The 18,543-nt window shown below is 43.7% G+C and overlaps 1 protein-coding gene across 10 annotated transcripts in view; it reads left to right on the top strand.

Moving 5' to 3' along the window:
* MARK2 (microtubule affinity regulating kinase 2) overlaps positions 1–18,543 on the top strand; it is a 79,475-nt gene that overhangs the window by 24,339 nt on the left and 36,593 nt on the right. Inside the window, exon 1 of one of the 10 annotated variants that reach the window (XM_072118369.1) lies at positions 7,785–7,830. The exons of the other annotated variants lie outside the window; for them this stretch is intronic. The gene's annotated coding sequence lies outside the window, so the exon portion shown is untranslated. Of the gene's footprint in view, positions 1–7,784; positions 7,831–18,543 lie in introns of those variants that run through there. 10 annotated transcript variants of the gene reach the window in all.

Here is an 18,543-nt window from a genome sequence, read left to right as displayed (position 1 = left end):
TCTGATCTCCCTTGTTGCTCCTGGGTTCTCTTGTATCCAGTCCATACCCAGTCGTATTAACCCTTTAAAGTCATGGGGCTGAGAACCTCTGTAATCTCTTTCATGATTTTTTTTTTTTCTACTCTGCTTGCTTTGTGTCTGCTAGGACGCCTCAATCCCTCTGCCTGCTGTTGCTGGATCTAATCTTTCATTACTCTGTGCCAGAAGCCCTGAGGCTGCCCTGAGGGTTGGCGCTTTGTAGGACAGGCGGGCGGCGATGGGGCGGGAGCGAAGCTGTACACGGCAAGTGATGACATCACCTTCCAGGAACCGGAAGAGTGAGGCACAGGACTAATATAATGGAGCTCTGAATCTGAGGTTACTCCATGGTGCTATAAAGTTACACAGGTTTCTAAACAAGGTCTCAGCAGTTTTCAGGATTTGTACTCGCAGCCCTTCATGGTTTTCTTTTCTGGGTCATAACCGTGCTGTGACTGTAAGGGCGTGTTCACACACCACAGTCAAAAAGTCTGGTGTCCTTAAGTAGGGGACCGCCTGTATATCACGTTCCCATAGACTTCTGAAGGAAGATGTGAGCTGTAATCCTGGGCAGGGAAAGGACCTACAGCCACAGATCCGTGAGAAACTTGTTCATGTGCAAAGGTCCAATTAAATAAATGAAATGAGTGACATCCAAAAAATAAAAATGACACATAACATGCAGATGAGTCTGAGTAAGAGAAGAAAGTGGGATAAAATAAGCCAAAATCTTCCCTTGCTACTAGAATCGCCCATCTCCAGTCCTGACATTATGCTATACAGGCGCTTGTGACTGCTACCAGTCACCAGGTTAGGTGGTAATACAGGCATGATGGCATTCAGGCCTGTACTAGCCACAGCAGACGTGTGTCCTTGCACTTCCTAGGGTGATCTCCTGGGTGCATTTGTGAGATGTGTGGCCAGGGCTCGGTTGTATCGCTGATCCCTGCACCCGCATGTAGCGCTATGCGGTTCTCATCCTCATCCTCATCCACCGGAGAGGTGAAGATGACAATGATGCATTATGTATCACCGGGTTTTCCAAGGACAGTATATAAATGAATGAAGCCTGAAATAAAATAGCGGATCTCAACGCTTTTGTCACACTTCTCCACTTTTGAGCTGATGCATGGATACATTTCTCTGTAAACCTTAAACACAGGTGAATTACACAAAATCTGAATCTTTGTATATGTTTGCACGCAAACAAAAAGCCGGGTCAGAGTCTATCCGCCTCACGGAGAGGCAGATGTGCGTCCTGCGGGGAGGATAACTACGTGGGAGTGTGCACATGTTGCAAATTGGTTTCAGATTTTTCCTGCACAATCTGTACCGAAAATCCATGACAGGTCCAGTGTGAGGACGTTAAATGAGCAGACACTAATCTCTATTCTGCAAAAAAAATATATATATATTGGAGGTTCCCTACATGAATGTATTGTGCCCATAGAACCGCAGCTCCCATTGGCCATTCCAGTCTGTGATATACGGCTGTCTGTGTGCGTGGTACGGTAGTACAAGGAACCCCTGATAGATACAAAGAGCAGAGGTTAGAATAAGCTACAACATAAGTTATCGGTGTAACAATGTATCAGTCCATGTGTCGGATCGGAGGACATGTACCACATGATGGTTTAACGTTAAATATCCTAATAAAATCTGATATTCTTGGCTCCGTGTCTCCATATATTTTCACATTGTGGATTATCCCTCGCATCCAATGTAGACAGCAGGGTTGCCTACCAAAAATGTAATGGGTATAGCAAGTTGCTTTGGAAATGGCCTGCTATTATATTGCCCACAACCAGTTTATGTAATGCCCTTGCCAGAATACACACACAGCAGTGTATGAATGTAGTTGGATAGAAATTGGTGCTGGCGCCTCTGCTCCTGGCTTTGTCTTATTTCTCTTATAACAATGGCGTCTTCTGTATGTGGCATGCAGCGCGCAGATTATTCTGTACTTTGCCTTATGCCCATTGTGACCTTTGAGCTTACACAGGTAATCGGAGAACAGACATACTATACCGGAGAACTTCCCGCACACACAAAAAAACATAGCGGTCACAAGGAGATTCTAGATGGCAGAATAGAAGTCGGAGCACAGTATAAGCTTCCAGAACTGGACACAGTTGAAACTCTAAAAATCAAGGATTTAAACTAAAGGACATCTTCCCCCAGGATGAAGGATTGTAAGCCAAGCACACTTACATGCTGGTGTGTGCCCCTTCTGGCAGGATCCGCTCTTCTTTTAGCTGCTTATGTCCTTTTAAAAAAATTTTAAAAAAAGGCTTTAAAAGTTAATCCTGGCTCCTCATTTGAACCATTTTTAAAGCCTTTTTTTTTTTTTTTTTGTAAAACCAAGGACGTAAGAAGCTGAGAGGAGCGGATACTGCCAGAGGCGCACAGACCTGTCTGTTAGTGTGCTTGGTTTACAAACCTTCATCCTTGTGGTGGAATATGGTGCAATGAAGAGCTCTGAAGGAGCTGACCGCTACAGAAGTGTGTGGAGCGCACAGGTAGCTGGGATCGCAGAGGCTATCTGGACGTGGAGTAACCTTTGCTCCAACTTTCCGGAAAGGTTACTCCATGTCCCAGTAGCCTCTGCCAAAAATTAGCCTATTAGCTAGATAAAGTGTAGTTTAGAAAGTATTTTATTATGTAAAACTTGATTAAGTCTTGGCATGTTACTAGCCTCCGACCATCAGATCTACCTGAATAGTTAGATTTCTGATGGTAGGTTTCCTTTGAACCGTGAACACTTGTCTCTACTAGTGGTCTGTATGGTCTCTCAAAGGCCTTAACCCAACATTATACTGTGAATCTGTCTAATTTGACCAATGCTCTTCATCTCGACAAGTGGCCTAAATGTCTTTTGAAGCATGTTTAGAAGTCAACAGTCTCTCATTTAGTGGTACACTGCCCAAAAGTGACCTGTGTGAGTAGGGGAATCTCCTTTACACTGCCTTTTGGGAAGACCCAGTGTCTAAGCAGGCCACACCTGTATTTCTGTTCATTAGCAATGCCAAGTTTTGCAGAAATCTGTCATTTTCATAATTTGTTGATGAGTGGCTTTACTATATTAGCCATTAGGCAGTTTTCAGGTTTTCTTAAAGAAAGGAAAAAGTATGATTGACAATTGTTGCTCCTCCTCTGTATTTTTTCATTGAACTTGTAAACTCCAGCTTTTCTGCTTGAAAGTTAATGCACACATGTCCAGGAGGGACAACAGGAGCACCTAGCAGCATATTATTATTATTAATTTTATTTTTTTGTGAACTAATGGTAAGTGACTTCTTGATGCCTTGTCACCTTTGAGCTTCTGATATCTTGGTGTGGTGTCGGGCACATTGGTGTACAGGTATTTTTGATCTTGCCAGGAAGGGATTCTGTCACAGTAAGACCAAAGCAGGGATGAAGGTAAGAACATGGAACATTACAGAGCCGCTTGTCAGGTCTCTTATGACCCATGGGCGTCTTGTGGGGAAAGTGTACAGGACTAAATTCATCTGGGCAGCCCACGGTCATGTCATCCTCTCAGTCAACTGTTGGCCGCAGTTCAGGCTTTGGTGGCCAGCGATTACGTCTGCAGGAAGCTCGGTGCCGCTGCTCTCTTCCTTTTTAGTGGCGGCCGCAGGGGACATGTAGTGTTACATGGCACCTGCTAAAATACATTTTATTACAGGCTGCCAGAGGATGAGCTGGCATGTGCTCTGTGACTCGGGAGGGGGGGGGGGGGGATTCAGGTGGAGCAGTCCCTTTTTTTTTTTTTTTTTTTAAGGGATTTTTTAAATTTAAATTAAATGCGATTTCCAACCATTGCAATTTATTCACAATTTAGGGTATAAGCGCCTGATCAATGAGGACTGTGACAAATACCGACCAAGAATATAGGGGTCTGCAAGCCCCCCCATGTTCATGGAGCTCTAGAAGTAGTGACCATTTTGTACCGGGACAAATCCTTGCAAAATACGTTTTATGGGTCCTTGTTCTGGCCTCACCCGACCTATGTATGTCACCATACAACAAAAATCTAATATGGTGTAACCGTAGAATCATCCATGGATCTTTTCCATTGAAAAATTTCTCAAGCTGCATAGCGTATGAAATGGGCTACACTTGAATAGTTGACCATTCCCCGAACTTGTGTGAATGTATAAACTTTTTTTTTTTTTTTTTTTTATATAATAAGAACCGTACATGCAATTGTGGATTTGCTTTATACACATACTATACTTTTTATACTATAGTGACTTGTGCTTCTACGCTATGAATGTTACCTGTTTTGTTGTCTTTCAGTAGCTGACCTATGCTTTCCGCTTGTACATCAGTCATAGGCATCAGAATATCTAAGCACCGCGCTCCCTCTATTATTATACTTGTATGTAGGCCCAAAAATATCTCCACCGTGGGAGGAAGTGATTCAGACCAAGCTGTAGAACGTGTTTAGTGCAATATCGCGGTTAGTAGGAGATGAAGAGAAAGCATTTCATGCTGTGAATCCTACCATGGCCGGCCGGTAGTAGATGATGTCTGGTCTGCTACTTTGTGTTCTCTAGGTAGTGATCTTATAGGGCGTCTATAGGAGAAGAGATGTGAAGGACAAAGTGGCAAATCGTTCATATTGGGACAGATTCATCAGTTCTTGTTCTGGGTGCCAAGGGGGCTGTGCATTATCTATAGGGCAACTCCATGCCAGGCAGGACCTGCCCCACCTCTCACCGGATAGATCAGGATGGCTCTGCAGCAGCTTACACGATGACTTTTGGACCGCATAAACGGACCATGGAGCTGTCATTGTTGGTTCAAGAACCGCGCATTCACACTTCCGTATGCTTGCCCAGAAGGCACACTGGAGTGGAGGGGTGAGCAGCGCTCCCCTCTCCATAGAAATGCACGACCGTACGGTGGAGTACTGTGCCACACGCGTGGGGCATTGTACTGCCCCTGGGAACCTATAGCAGTCTTGTATATATGGGCGCAAGCTTAAAGAGGACCTGTCGCCCCCAAAGAGACCCCCCCTCCACCAAATATGTTCCCCCATAATCCTGCACATGGGATACAAGGATTCGACCTCTTATTTGTTAAGAGGGCGGATCTGTTAAAACCAACTTTCCCAACATAAATTAAAAAAAAAAAAATTGGCATATATAGAAAGGGGCTTGGGTGAGGATTATGGGGAGCATTTTTGGTAGGGGTCTTTTTGGGGTTGACAGGTCCTCTTTAAAAGGATATCTACCACCAGGATGAAGGATTGTAAACCAAGCACACTGACATAATGGTGTGTGCTTCCGCTAACATGTTTGCTCTTCTTTTTTAGATTCTTATCTCCTAGATTTTACCAAAAAAATGATAATGGAAAGGAGGGGGGCTCTGGGCTCCATCTGTGTTAATGGAGCCTTCGGGCTCATTTGCATACATTTTTAAAGTCTTATTTTCTTAAAAAGAAGGGCATAAGAAGCTAAAAAGGGGCAGATCCTACCAGAGGGGGCGCACCCCAGGATGTCCTTTAAGGATATATATATATATATGTGTGTGTGTCTCCACAATTTCAGTGTGGATGGAGCCTTAGTCTTGGTGCCCTCCTGTGGGTACCTACAGTGGGTCCACAACGCTCCCTTTTTTTTTTTTTTTAAAGCAGAGAATAAGTACCGGTAATTAATTACATTTAGTACTGTCAGTATTTCTTTTGAAGACATCGGGCACCTGTGTTTTAAGAATGACTCTAACTCTGTGTTTAGATTTCTTTCGAAAATCGGTGATGGCCTCTCCCACAGCTCAGTAGTGATCTAGGCACGTCCGGCTTCTTGTGTGTGTTATTGTAGCAGGTTATAACATTCCCCGGAACCGCCTTGTATCACACACAGAGCATTGTCCTGCCAGGTTACCCAGCTATGACCAAGAGATTTCAATACACGTACCTTGCAAATCTTATTGATCCCTATTTAACAGTCTCTGATTATGTCCCCCCCCCCCCTACTCTTCAGTAGCCTTCTGGATATCCATGTGCCTTGTGGATCGTAAATGTGCATTGCGTCAATTCACATTGTGTATAATCATTGCTAGGTAAAATCTGCTGTAAGTCCTTACCAAAAAGTTTAGTCGTAGATATTGCCTCCGCTTCCAGGATGGATACGCAGTAGAAAATTTGTCGTGCTGTAAAGGTGACCAACTTTTATGATCTTTATTTTAACTCTTTTGCTATGAGCCCTCTTGTGTCTAACTTGGGGCGGGGTTGTACATTGTATAAAATTTTTGATCAGCAAATTATTGGATATCCTAAATTTGCCATACTGAGCTGTGTTTGGCTTTAAGTCCGCAATGTGGAACGTTTAGGACCCTGCAGGTTTTCCATTGGCCGGTGGCAGCTTCAAGCATGGGGATGGCTCAGAGAATGTCCAACTTACTGGCCACACGTGTAGCAGATGTAGTTATTTACTTCATCCTGATTGGTGTAAACGGGACACATGACGGGCGGGCGGAAAATCCTGTTCCCGATAGGATAGGATATTTTCTTTTTAAACTGTTTTTGTTTTGGTATCGAGACTCCTAATATTATGTTAAAGGGAACCTGTCAGACCTCTGAATGGGGCTCCCTAATATACATATTTTTATAGTCACACAAGCTAAATGAAACATTTTATATACCACATGCATACAGTATATACACACCATTTATACATGCATGCAGCATATACACATTACATATGCACACACATATAGAGCATATACATGTACATATACACACCCAGTACCCCAGATGCTGGGGCCCCTAAGCAGCTGCTATGGCTGCTAGCCCTATAGCAGTGATGGTGAACCTTTTAGAGCTGGAGTGCACAAACGTCAACCAAAAGCCACTTATTTATTGCAAAGTGCCAGCACAGCAATTTAAGCAGTAATTTATTTCTCCTTGATCTTTGACAACTTTCAATCGTTCAACCTCCTAAGGACACCAATGCAGTTGAAAGGAGGAGGGCAAATTCGTCTATCATTGTAGGAAGATTCTTTGAGTCCTGTCTGGTGAACTTCATTCTGGGGTGATGGTCTGGGTGCCCACTGAGAGAGCCCTGAGTGCCGCCTCTGGCACCAGTGCCATAGGTTCGCCACCACTGCCCTATAGTAACGCCCCTGACAGCGTCTTACCGACCAGTGATTTAGTGTCTGAAGTCGCCCTATATCATCTCTACCTAGTCCCACAACTCTTATACTTGCCATGCCACTGCTCTTGGCACTCTAGGTAAGATGTAGCTTGCATATACGTCTTTCCATCCTGCTCTCTCCTGCTGGGCGACCTCTGTGTTCAGCAGAGGCCATAATAACCTATTGGAGACGGATGCGTCGGGCCGTGGCCTCCACTATGTGTACTCTCTGGGTGTCACTGGCTGATGCTTTCAGGGGGGAAAAGCAGGAGAAAGTATCTACCTTTATGTGTCTACTGTGGGATACGGTTATTTTATTTTGCTAGGCGCCACACACAGATTTGGGAAGCTAAACGCCGACTTTTAGGTTGGTTTAGTTTCCTAAACCTAAAGGTAGTGGTATCTATGTTCTGATCTGTAGTTGGGTCTATAGTCAGGCCTGTCCTCGCCCTGCGCCTTCTCACCGCCTGGTCAGCTTCATCTTTTCTCGGGGCGAGTGCAGTAATCTAAACGTTTTGTTTGTGTTACTAAGCTGTACGGAGGGGAGGGGTAGAAGATTACTCCTCAAACATACAGTAACACCCGGCTCTGCCCTCTTACCTGTTTTGTGTACACTAAGAACACTTCCGCAAGCTGGCCCCGGTCTAGCCGTTGTGCCTCGTCTTTCCTTCAGGTAGGGCGGGATAATTGCCTTGTTGTTATTATTATCATTATTAGCTATATGAAAGTATTGAGTGATGAATATCTTGTGTGACATAGGAAGGTTAAATATAGATCTTAATTATCTGCGGTTACTGTCCTGATGTAAAGTTTCATTCACTAGATCCATGAGAACACTGATCCGGGTATGTATAGACGTGTTTTTGGCTTCTCAGATGTGTAATGTATTTTTAATGGGTTTTTTTTTTTGTAGAGTTTTTATAATTTTTCACATTTTAATTTTTGTATTAATTTGTGGTTTTTGTGTGTTGTGTGGTGTCAAATTTTATAGGATGACATCAAATGACGTCTACTTTGAATTCTATGGTTACTGATATAACCTGTGACTAACCAGGAAATAAACGTGAGACAAGGTGACGCTTACGTTTGCATGTAAAGGATATTGCATCCGGAAATCTGAAATTTTCCATACGTGTAAGATATAGACTGTTAGTAGAGAAGGATTGAAGAGTTGCATCTCTACATTCTCAATCCTTTTCTTTCCTCACTGTCTCCACAAAGACAGGGCCGTGGTCAGTCTGAATAACGGAACGGGCGGGATTATTTCCCTGGTGGACTATAGTGCAAAGGATGGTGATATTATATAGCAATATGATACAAGGAGTCCCTGCTAATGGTCATTGTTCTTTTTCAGGAAAGCAGGGACTCCAAGCATCACTGTGATATGACACAAGGAGTTCCGTGCTTTGCACTGCGCTTGGGCCATGAAATCCAGCGCACTGCCCGTTTTTTGGGGGTTTTCTTTAAACGATTTGATCATGGTCGTGTGTCAACAGCCTTAGATGCATATTTGTTGGGGCGAGCTGATCCGAGAGAGCGAAATAGAGAGGGAGATCTCTAGCTTTCTATCTCTATATATCTATAGCTCTTTCTTTCTTTATCTATATTGGGGCCAGTTGTCAGTAAATATCCATGTATACTAAGGCCACATGCTGGTGGCACGAGGGATTTCCAGGACCACATCGAGGATAAAGTTGACTTGGTTAATGAAGGTTTACTTGTGGTGTTATGAGCATGTCTGTGAGAGGTCCTTATACGTAACATTTATACAGGTTATATGTAGCATAATTGAGACATGTAAATTGAGACTTTGGGTCTATACTACACACAGATCATAGGGGATCACAAAAACAAAACCAAGTCCCTGGGCTCCACAGTTCTGTGCACACTTCGGCACCTGGACCTCGGTAGGTTTCTTCTAAATTGCACTTTTCTTCTCTGTCCGGTGCAGAGACTTTCTCAGGTGTTGGACTCCCTCTCCATGCAGCCGGCTCAGCCTGTCTTTCTGGTATAGTCTGACATGTACTGACCCCACAAATCCTGTTGTTTCCTCTGGGATGCCGTGTATATATAAGCTTCCTCTCCAAATACCCAATTCAGTAAAGCAGTTGTCTGCGTGTCCCGGTGAACACCTGTTTCTGATTCACCATGGGGCTCGTCTTGTGCAAAACCAGTATTACAACAGGTCTGTGAGCAAGGCTTCCTGTGAGCCGGATGATGAGTCTCCTGGAGGAGGGCAATGCCTTGAGCAGCCGCCATATATCTCACTGTACATCTATCGCTTCACTTGTGAGGTTAGAATACAATATGTACAGCCTGTTTCCATAGTAAATTAGGATTCTATAATGTGGCATGAATTGTATACACGTATTCTAGTATACAGACTCTGTAATGTCACAGCAAACTACATGTAAGGTTATACAGGCAGCCCCCAGGTTACGTACAAGATGTACATGCACATAGTGACGGTCCGTGTTCAAGGGGTTGTCCATTGTAATAATTTTATTTTAATGATGATGTATTGATGGTCATCCCTTTCTAACCAGTTGGGACCAAGCTCCTGAACCTTTCACCAATCTGCTGTATCGACCCAGTACAATAAAGAGCGACGCATGCAGATGGCTCCTTGCTGTATGAAGTGGTTGTACGTTATTACTGCAGGTTGTAATTTACCTTAATCCCACAGCCATTCCTCTGATTGTCTGGTTTCTGCTGCGTTTTATGCCGCAATCTTAATGCAGCCGAGCATTAGATAAATGACACGTGCAGTGGCTGGGTAGATTTGGACTGCAAACTACAGACCCATGGTCAGTCTTTTTGGCCTATGTCATGACAATGGAAAAGCGCTGTGCGAGCCTGAAGCAGGGGTAGGGATTAGAGGGAATCTATAATTTTGAGTCCCGAATATGATATGTCTCGCACACCGTGCAGTGGAAACCACATTCGTGTGTATGAGCCAATAAAAATACATGGGGAAGTGTGCTGGCCGCTGTTCCCAATGCAAATATATATTTTTATGTTCATGGGGCCTTGGGTAGAGGTTATGGCTCATGTAGTATTGTGCAAAAATCTGCCATACATCTTCTGTTTTCAGTTTCCTTTTCAAGTCACAATTTAAAAAAAAATAAATAAAATTATTGGGTCACCAGAGTCCACTAAAAGTGCACTGTGCCGCCATTCACTAAATTCGTGCATCGGATATCCTGCATGTGCTGCTTCCCCGCTCAGGTCCGAGGGAGTTCACCTTCTTCTTTGTGGTGCATGTAAGTTTGTCTTGTGACACAATTTGAAAGTTAAATCCCGCGCTCAGTCGTATCGTCTGACGTCCCGCCCCCTGTTTTAAGTCTCATGAAAGCAGAACGAAAGTGCGTCCGCAGACCCTTAGTAAATAAGCCCCATTGTGATATTTGTTGAAAAGTAATATCCTGGTAAACCGTAAAAACCTGTCCAGTCTGCTGCGCTATCGCTACACTTTGCCAGGTTCATCCTCGTCCTGATGTGGAAGTTTGAGCCGCACTGTAGACTCTTCGGCCAGAGGTCTATACAGCTGACCACTCCCTCCGTTGAGTGTCTCCAGCAAATAACTAACTAGGGTTTTCGTATGCATGAGGTCATGTTTACCATAGTTTGTCGTTTTATATCCAGCTCCATCTTCGGACAGTCAATTGCACTTTTAAAGGGGTTCTCAAGACACTTGGGTTAAAGTGTTGAAAACCTCCTAAGGTTGCATAATAATGGAACAAGTTATTTGCCACTTCCGGGTCCCCCAGCTGGTCTCTGGCCTCCAGCGATGATGTCATTGCTGCGGTGATCTCATCAGTGTTGAAAAGTCCTGTTTGTTGCAGTGTTCCTAAAGGTTACCGAGGGAAGGTGGAAAAAATATATTGTTTTATTACCTTTTCAGTTACTGGAGAAGCCCTTTGAGGGCTTGTAGCTATTGATTCGTTCATTTTACTTCCTTTGGCCAATAATCAGTTTACATGGTTGTAATAAAAGCTTCTGACTACTCAAGTCACTCTGTTAACCACTTAGACGCAGCGCTTGCTAGTACTTGCAGCATCCAAAGGGTTAGATGACCAGAATCGGAGACTTCTCTGACTGTCCATAATGTGCTTTTGAAGTGTCACTATTAGAACCCTTTATGACCGCCACCCAAGGGTTAAAAATCATCCATTTATTATTGAGAAAACTAGCAGGATCAGGCATTATGGCTGTGTGCAAGAGGATGTACCGTATGTCTGTGTTTGATCCCTCCATGTCTCCTCTGTACCAGGTTTCATATCGGTCACCCCTGACGCACGTCCGGCTTCGTGACTTTACAGCGCGCTGCGTCCCATTCCCAAGTCACGACCGTCTCAAGGACACGTCCGTCTTGAGCGTGCCGCTAGAGAGCTACAGTGAGCAAAGTTCACCTGCTTAACCCGTGACGTGCTGTCCCATAGCTACTGTACAAGTCCCAGGCCCAGGAATTCTGTATCAGACTGAAACCTGTAGAATAAATTGTATTTCTTCTCAGTTTTGCCCCTTGTTTTAATTGCGTCATATTCTTTTGATGGCTCAGAAGGTCAAAGGGTGTCCTTTGTTTTCGGTCAGAATTTATGACTCTCCATTGTGTTTCTGTTTAAAGTGTAGACGTGATGGAAAGTAGAGTCTTCATGCGTGAAAAGTTTCCTCTGTAAGTCATACATGTAGTGTATTATCTAGTGCAATGTATTAACCTGGATGTCTCATGGATTTGAGGCTTGGAGTTAACTACTCCCAGTATTTCACCCTAGAAATACATGTTTAGGTTCAGCAAAGTGTACATGTGTTCTGAGTAGGAAAAAGGGATTAGGGCTGGGTTCACATCACATCTTATGGATATGCCGGGAAAGCTCCTGACATGTATACTGTGCAGACAGAGGCAAAAAGATGCTCAGCTTATGTTGTGTACTGTGGAAAACACAGGAATGAAAGACGCAGCACGCTATGTCTACCCATCCTGCTCCCTACACTCAGCGGAGGCCATTGGAGCCTATGGGTGCAGTCACACGGTGCGTTCTTGGACTGTTTTTATTGCACTGAAAATGCATGCGTTTCTGTATGTTAACTGTGCATACGGCTGCTTTGAATCTGTGTCACAGCTGATTCTGTTTTCCCATGGACGGAGCGGTACGGTGTCACATGTGAGAGGCACTGTATCGCTCTGTGCGGCCATTGCCATCTATGGGGGACGTTTGTACGGTCACAAGCTTGCGGACTTACATTTGTCCCCCATATGGTTGTGTGAATATTTACTAAGGGGAACGGATGCAATGTATTGCATCCCTCATCTGTCCTCCACGGAGCATACACTTAGGGAGGTCCCCAGTGATGTCACTGTCCATATAAGGATATAATGCATATTAGGACAGTGACCTCGCTGGGGGATGTGTCCTGAAGATCAGCAGCAGCCAATCACTGGCTGGTGTTGATGTTCACCCCTCCTCCTGCTTTAGAGGGGATGAACAGGATGATGCATCACTCTATATATGGCAACACTGGGATACATGTTAGCCCCTATTGTAATTATTTGTCAGGAATATTCTTGACACAGAAGGCAGAATAGCTGTGTGATACCTCCTGGGGGTGACTTATCTCATACATGTGAAAGCGATTATATATGATGCAAAAAATGAATTGTGCTACATTCTAGTTAGATGTGTATAATAGTCATATGTGGTGGTAAGATACTCGGTGCTCTGTATCGTCGTCTCTTCTTATGTAGCAGCATATTGTATGTAGTGAGATTTTCTGGATGTGTGTGAATGAAGTGTGATGGCTCTTATGAATGAAAAGCTCAGAACTTTCTATTATATTTGGATTCCATTCCTCGCCTCTTGCCCATGTTTCTGCGGTTTTGGCTCGGTTTCTGTAGCGGAAAGCATAGCAGGATAGTGTATGATATTTCCTCAAGTCTGAGAGAAGCGAGATTGGTGGGAGGCATATTGGAACATAAAAGACCAGTGTGAACATATCCTAAGCATAGCACCTTACACACTACTTAACACTAGACACTAAAAATGTAAGATCATGTCTGTAGCTTTCTTATACAGGCAGTCCCCAGGTTACATACAAGATCAGTTCTTTGTTTGTTCTTAAAGGGGTTTTCCCACGAGCTAAAGTTACGATGGGGTCCCACATACCTCCATCGGACCCCTTGTCGCTCCATTAGAGTAATGGAGCAGACGGACGCGTATGACCGTCCTGAGCGCGGCACTTGGCATTTCACATCGGCTCCATAGGGATTAATTGTCCCCTCAGTCGGACCCTTCGTTTTTGCAATCTGTGGGGGCCTCAGCACTGAGACCCCCACTGATCAGCAAGTTAGGCCCTGTCCCGTGGATAAGGCCTACCTTTAGTTCATGGGGAGAATCCCTTTAAGTTTGAGTTTGTACGCAAGTTGGAACTGGTATATTTTTAGAATTGTGAAAGGATTATCCTTGAAGCTTCATTACAGTCACCTTACAGCTAATCATTGCAGCCTGGGACAAAGATGAAGGATCCAGATGTCACGAGGGGCAGAGAGGTCCGTCAGTAACTAGGGGTTGGGTGTCTTTAAATCGGGGTCCCCCTTTAACAGTGTTCATGACTAAGATTTCGGTCCCAAGAAATCCATGCAATACTCTCCATATACTAAGTGCTTGGGTTACAATCCTTGATCCTGGTGGTCATTTTCCCTAAGGCACTATTTGGCTATTTGGTCCATTTTTATTTATGGGCGGGGGGGTTACACTGCAGGTTAGGGTATGCTTTCGGGCATGGCCCAGTACCACTACAAGCAGGGTGAACCTACCACATCTAAGCTATTCACATCTCGTTTTTTTTTTGCATGGATCTTAATGTGAGCTGTGGCATTGGTGTTCATGAACAAGACGGTTAACCGTGTAGTGTACTGTGCATTCTTTCTTGTCCTGTGCGGTTGAATTTCCCCCCCCCCCCCCCCCCCAAAAAAAAGCCCCTTCAAAAACACATGCTGATCATATACTTGAACTTAAGTGTATATTGTAGAAAAGCAATTGTGCCACATTTCTGCTACCTCCATGCTGCTGTTACATTGCCTAAAAAAAAAGTGATGCCCATTTGTGGCTGGGGGTATAAGATCACCTCAATGTCCCTCCATCTGTAACCACAATACTTAAGTACCGGGATTTCTTATTGTTACCTGACTTTTATTTTAGACGGCTGCCGCAAAGGAGGTTTTTGCGGCTTGTTTTGTGACGTGCAACTTTTTGGGCACTTTTATACTGCTGCATCTTCAGGTGTGACATAGTAGAGGTTAGTATGTAATTGATAGGATGTTTTATGTGTACTGAATAGAATTAATACATCGTAAAGAAAATTTTACTGTGATTTTATTTTACCAATTTAATGGATTCTGTAAGTAGAAATACTTAAAATATAAGATGATCATACACCAAGGTGGATAATAAGGCGCTAAGAATGGGCTAAATAAAGGGAATGAGCTTTCGCTTGTACAGAGACCAGGAGAGTTATTAAAGCTAGTATAAATGAGAAGTGGGAAAGCCCCTTTAATTGCTGTACACCAGTGCTGCTCCATCTTGGAAATCGGTGGCGCTTTTACTGAATAAGCCATAAAAATAGCATCCCCATCTCTGGGACCTTGCTGACAACAGAGATCGTTGTGACTCAAGAAAGTAACTCTGCCAATTGGCTTCTAAACGCAGAATGTGCAATATTTTGTAATAATTTTTTTTTAGATGTTAAGATTAAGTTATGGCACTGTGAGAAAAAAAATCTACTGTGCGTCTCCTGCTGTATAACATGCTGCCTACAGTTAGAACACCATGTATAATCTGCTCAACTGCTGCCTGCAGTTAGGACACCATGTATAATCTGCTCAGCTGCTCTATAACATGCTGCCTGCAGTTAAACCACTATGCATCTGCAGGCAGCATGTTATAGAGAAGGAGGAGCTGGCTGTACATGGTGTCCTATCTTCTTGGCTTCTCCTGCTCTATAACATGTTGTCTCCAGATCAGACTGCAAAACTTTTTCAAAATCCTGCAATTCTATTTTTATTTTTTACCACTGCCGGAAACCTTGCCAACTTTTAACTTTTTTTTATATTTGTAAAGCTGAGGCCTGGTTAAGGCTTGTTAGGGACGGGCCTCATTTCTATTTTTAGCAAAAATTATTTCCACAAATGAACTTAAACAGATTTTACAGAAGGGGGGTGGGGTGGGGGGGTTACATTTTATCTCATGTGTTATCATGGAAAGTAATAATCTGTCAGTAGACTAGAGGATTGACCATCGGGGCTCAGCTGCTTGCTTCTCCTCTGAGACGGCCTGTGCCGGGGCTACAGCTGCAATCTGGATAGTTGTGTATCGTCTATCTTACTATGCAAAATTGTAGGATTTAAAGGGGTTTTCCCACTAAACCAGTTAGTCCATATCCACAGAAAAGGACCTTACTTGCTGATCTCTGGGGGTCTCCTAGTGAGACTCCCACAGATCACGAGAACGGGGGACCGATGGGGTCCGAGGTACCTTAGTCGGACCCCGAGATGAGCAGAGCAGATGGTTGCACATGTCCGTTCTACTCCATTCATCTCTATGGCGCTGACGGAGATTGCCAGTGTAGATATTACCACCTCGGGAAGATGTCAAATCTTGCTCCCTACTCTGTCAGATGACTAGTGATCACATGGAGTCCATACAACATATTGGCTCATTTTCCAGGGACGATATTGACCATTTTTCCAAAGGCGATGACCACAGGAGGAAGAGCAGCGAGGCCGCAGGAATACAAATACAATGACTGCGCCTTGTGAATATCCCTACAGCTTGTACTAAGAAAACATTACACGGCTATATGACTCACATTGTGACAGTGAATCATTTTCTTAGCCTGGGTGGTGTATGTAATAAGTGGTGAGTATTAATAGTCACATGTATGGATAGTCGCCTATACTTTCAACATGCCGACTAGATTGTTTATTAATACATTTTGCAGTACTTTGTTAAACCTTTTCAAGATTTTTCACACTAAAATACTTTTATCTTCCATCTCCTGGAATATAGTGCCTGGTAGCTATGGACAAAGGGGTCTCACTATTGCTCTGACAGTCGCATAGAGGTGTAAAGACTGGTTACCATGCCCTGTAGGCCATAATCTTCTAGCACTACACCAAATGACTTATTTCGGCCAGGGACACACCGGCCTTAAAGGGGTTGTCCCAACTCCTTCAAGCTTTCAGGACTGCTGGAGGGTCCAGTTCTTATGATCAGTAAGGTTCCCAGCAGTTGGACCCACTTCAATGAGCTTGTTATGCCCTATACCAGTGATGGCGAACCTTTCAGAGACCGAGTGCCCAAACTACAACCAAAATTCACTTATTTACCGTGAGGTGCCAACATGGCATTTTAAGCAGTAACTTATTGCTACCTGTTCTTCAACATCATTCAGTTGTATTGTCTCTCCTAAGGCCACCAATACATTTGAAAGAAGTTGGGCAAATTCAGACTCTCATTGTAGCTTCTCTCCAGGAATAATGGTGGGTCCAGTAGGATGACCTCCAAAGACAATGCAGTTCTGTCAGAACCTTCTCATTTTTCCTGCAGTTTCAAACAGCCAGTGAAGTGTTGCTTTAAAATAGCTCTGAGAGCAGCATCCCTTAAGTTGCTGGGACTGCAGGAAGATTTGGTGGATGTGGTCCTGTTTGGTGAAATCGGATTGATGGCCTGAGTGCCCACAGAAAGGGCTCCGAGTGCCACCTCTGGCACCCGTGCCATAGGTTCGCCACCGCTGCCCTATACTGTGGATAGGGGATATTTAAAAAAGTCGGCACAACCTCTTTAATCGACACAGTAGAATAGTTTACAGCCGTAGACTGCAGACATTCGTTCTCTCTGACCCGAAGCTATTACCCGAAAATATTTACTATGAGTGAACTAGAATGGCTTCTACCCTTACTACTTCCTTTGGAAAGCAGTTTCATTACATTGTTTACTTTCTTGCTGTTCTTTTGGAAAATGTAATTAATTTTGGATTACAGTAATCAGATTTGTCTACTCTTTATGGTGAAATGACACATTATGGACTAGTTAAGCAGAATCGCCTTTGCTGAACCCACACACTAAGGAGTTACTGGAAATGCATAATACACAGTATATAGTGGGAAGCTGCAGGGGGCTCTAATTCCATGTCTACTAAGAGATGGAGGCCTAATGCTCCTGCCATTAGTCTGAATTCTGCTGATGACACAGTGACTTACCAGGAGTTATTACTGTAAAGAAGGTTTACGAAGGCTATATTATACCTGTATTCCAGTCTTAAAGGGGTTGTCTGTGAGTCGGGTCACTGCTGCAGGCACATCACTGCTCCGACTAGGAAGTTTCTAGTGTTCGCTTGTTCAGGAGTGGACCAAATAATGTAGCGCTTGAGAGCCATGTACAGTTTTCTTATACAATTGCATATGTTTGGGTTTGAAATAAATTTGTCATAAGTATTTAGCAAGTATTTTGAACTTAGAGTATCTATAAACTCATCAGTCCAAACTCATCCTTGCTTCTCAGCTTTTAAAATGATCCGTCGGATTCAAGGGACCCGGAACCAGTCCCTTTACACTACACTTCTTTGCAATGACGCTTAGGGACAAATGGGGGGGCGGGGTGGACCATCTCCAGCGTCATTGCATGAAGTGATCAGGATGCTGTACTGAATAAATGCAGCCCCCTCGGTCACGGTCGTGTGTACAAAATTTCCATATTGCTACTGTGACTATCTCCATTACAGCCGCATGAATGCAATTGTGCTCGGACACTTGGGAAGCTATAAACACACAAATATATAGAAGACGAGCACCTCTATGGGTGCCACTACACGGCACCCATTTCGAGTATATGTGGTCTGTATGCACAAAATTGGTCTTCTAATTTTCTTTTTCTTGTAAATTAAGTATTAATAAGGAAATCTTTTAAATACTCTCTTGCTAAATATAGTACAAATATATCCAAATGCAAACGTTATATACAGGGAAATTGGTAATCTGGAATTCGGAATAATGTAGACCCCTCTGCATCATATGTAGTATATTGTGGGTCTTCTAATGAATCTCCATACTGATAAGTCACATTTCCCTGACTATCCCCTCCGTGGAGACGCACTGCCTGCTTTAAGAGAATCCGTGGTTCCCACACCCCTCTCACGTACACCCACACAAAATGAAACACAGACCGAGAAACGCGTTGGTTTCCATGGTTATCCATAAAAAAGATGGATCTGGTACCAGGGAAGAAGAAGAAGAAAAAAAAAAGCCCAATTTGGCCTGCAACAACTGATTGCTTTCCGGGAGATGCCAGCCCTACTTTGGGATCTTCAGTAATGTGGGAGGAGGGAGCTC

The sequence above is a fragment of the Engystomops pustulosus genome, chromosome 7, assembly GCF_040894005.1.
Source record: "Engystomops pustulosus chromosome 7, aEngPut4.maternal, whole genome shotgun sequence".
Classification (NCBI taxonomy): domain Eukaryota; kingdom Metazoa; phylum Chordata; class Amphibia; order Anura; family Leptodactylidae; genus Engystomops; species Engystomops pustulosus.
This window is presented reverse-complemented; position numbering and strand designations above follow the sequence as displayed.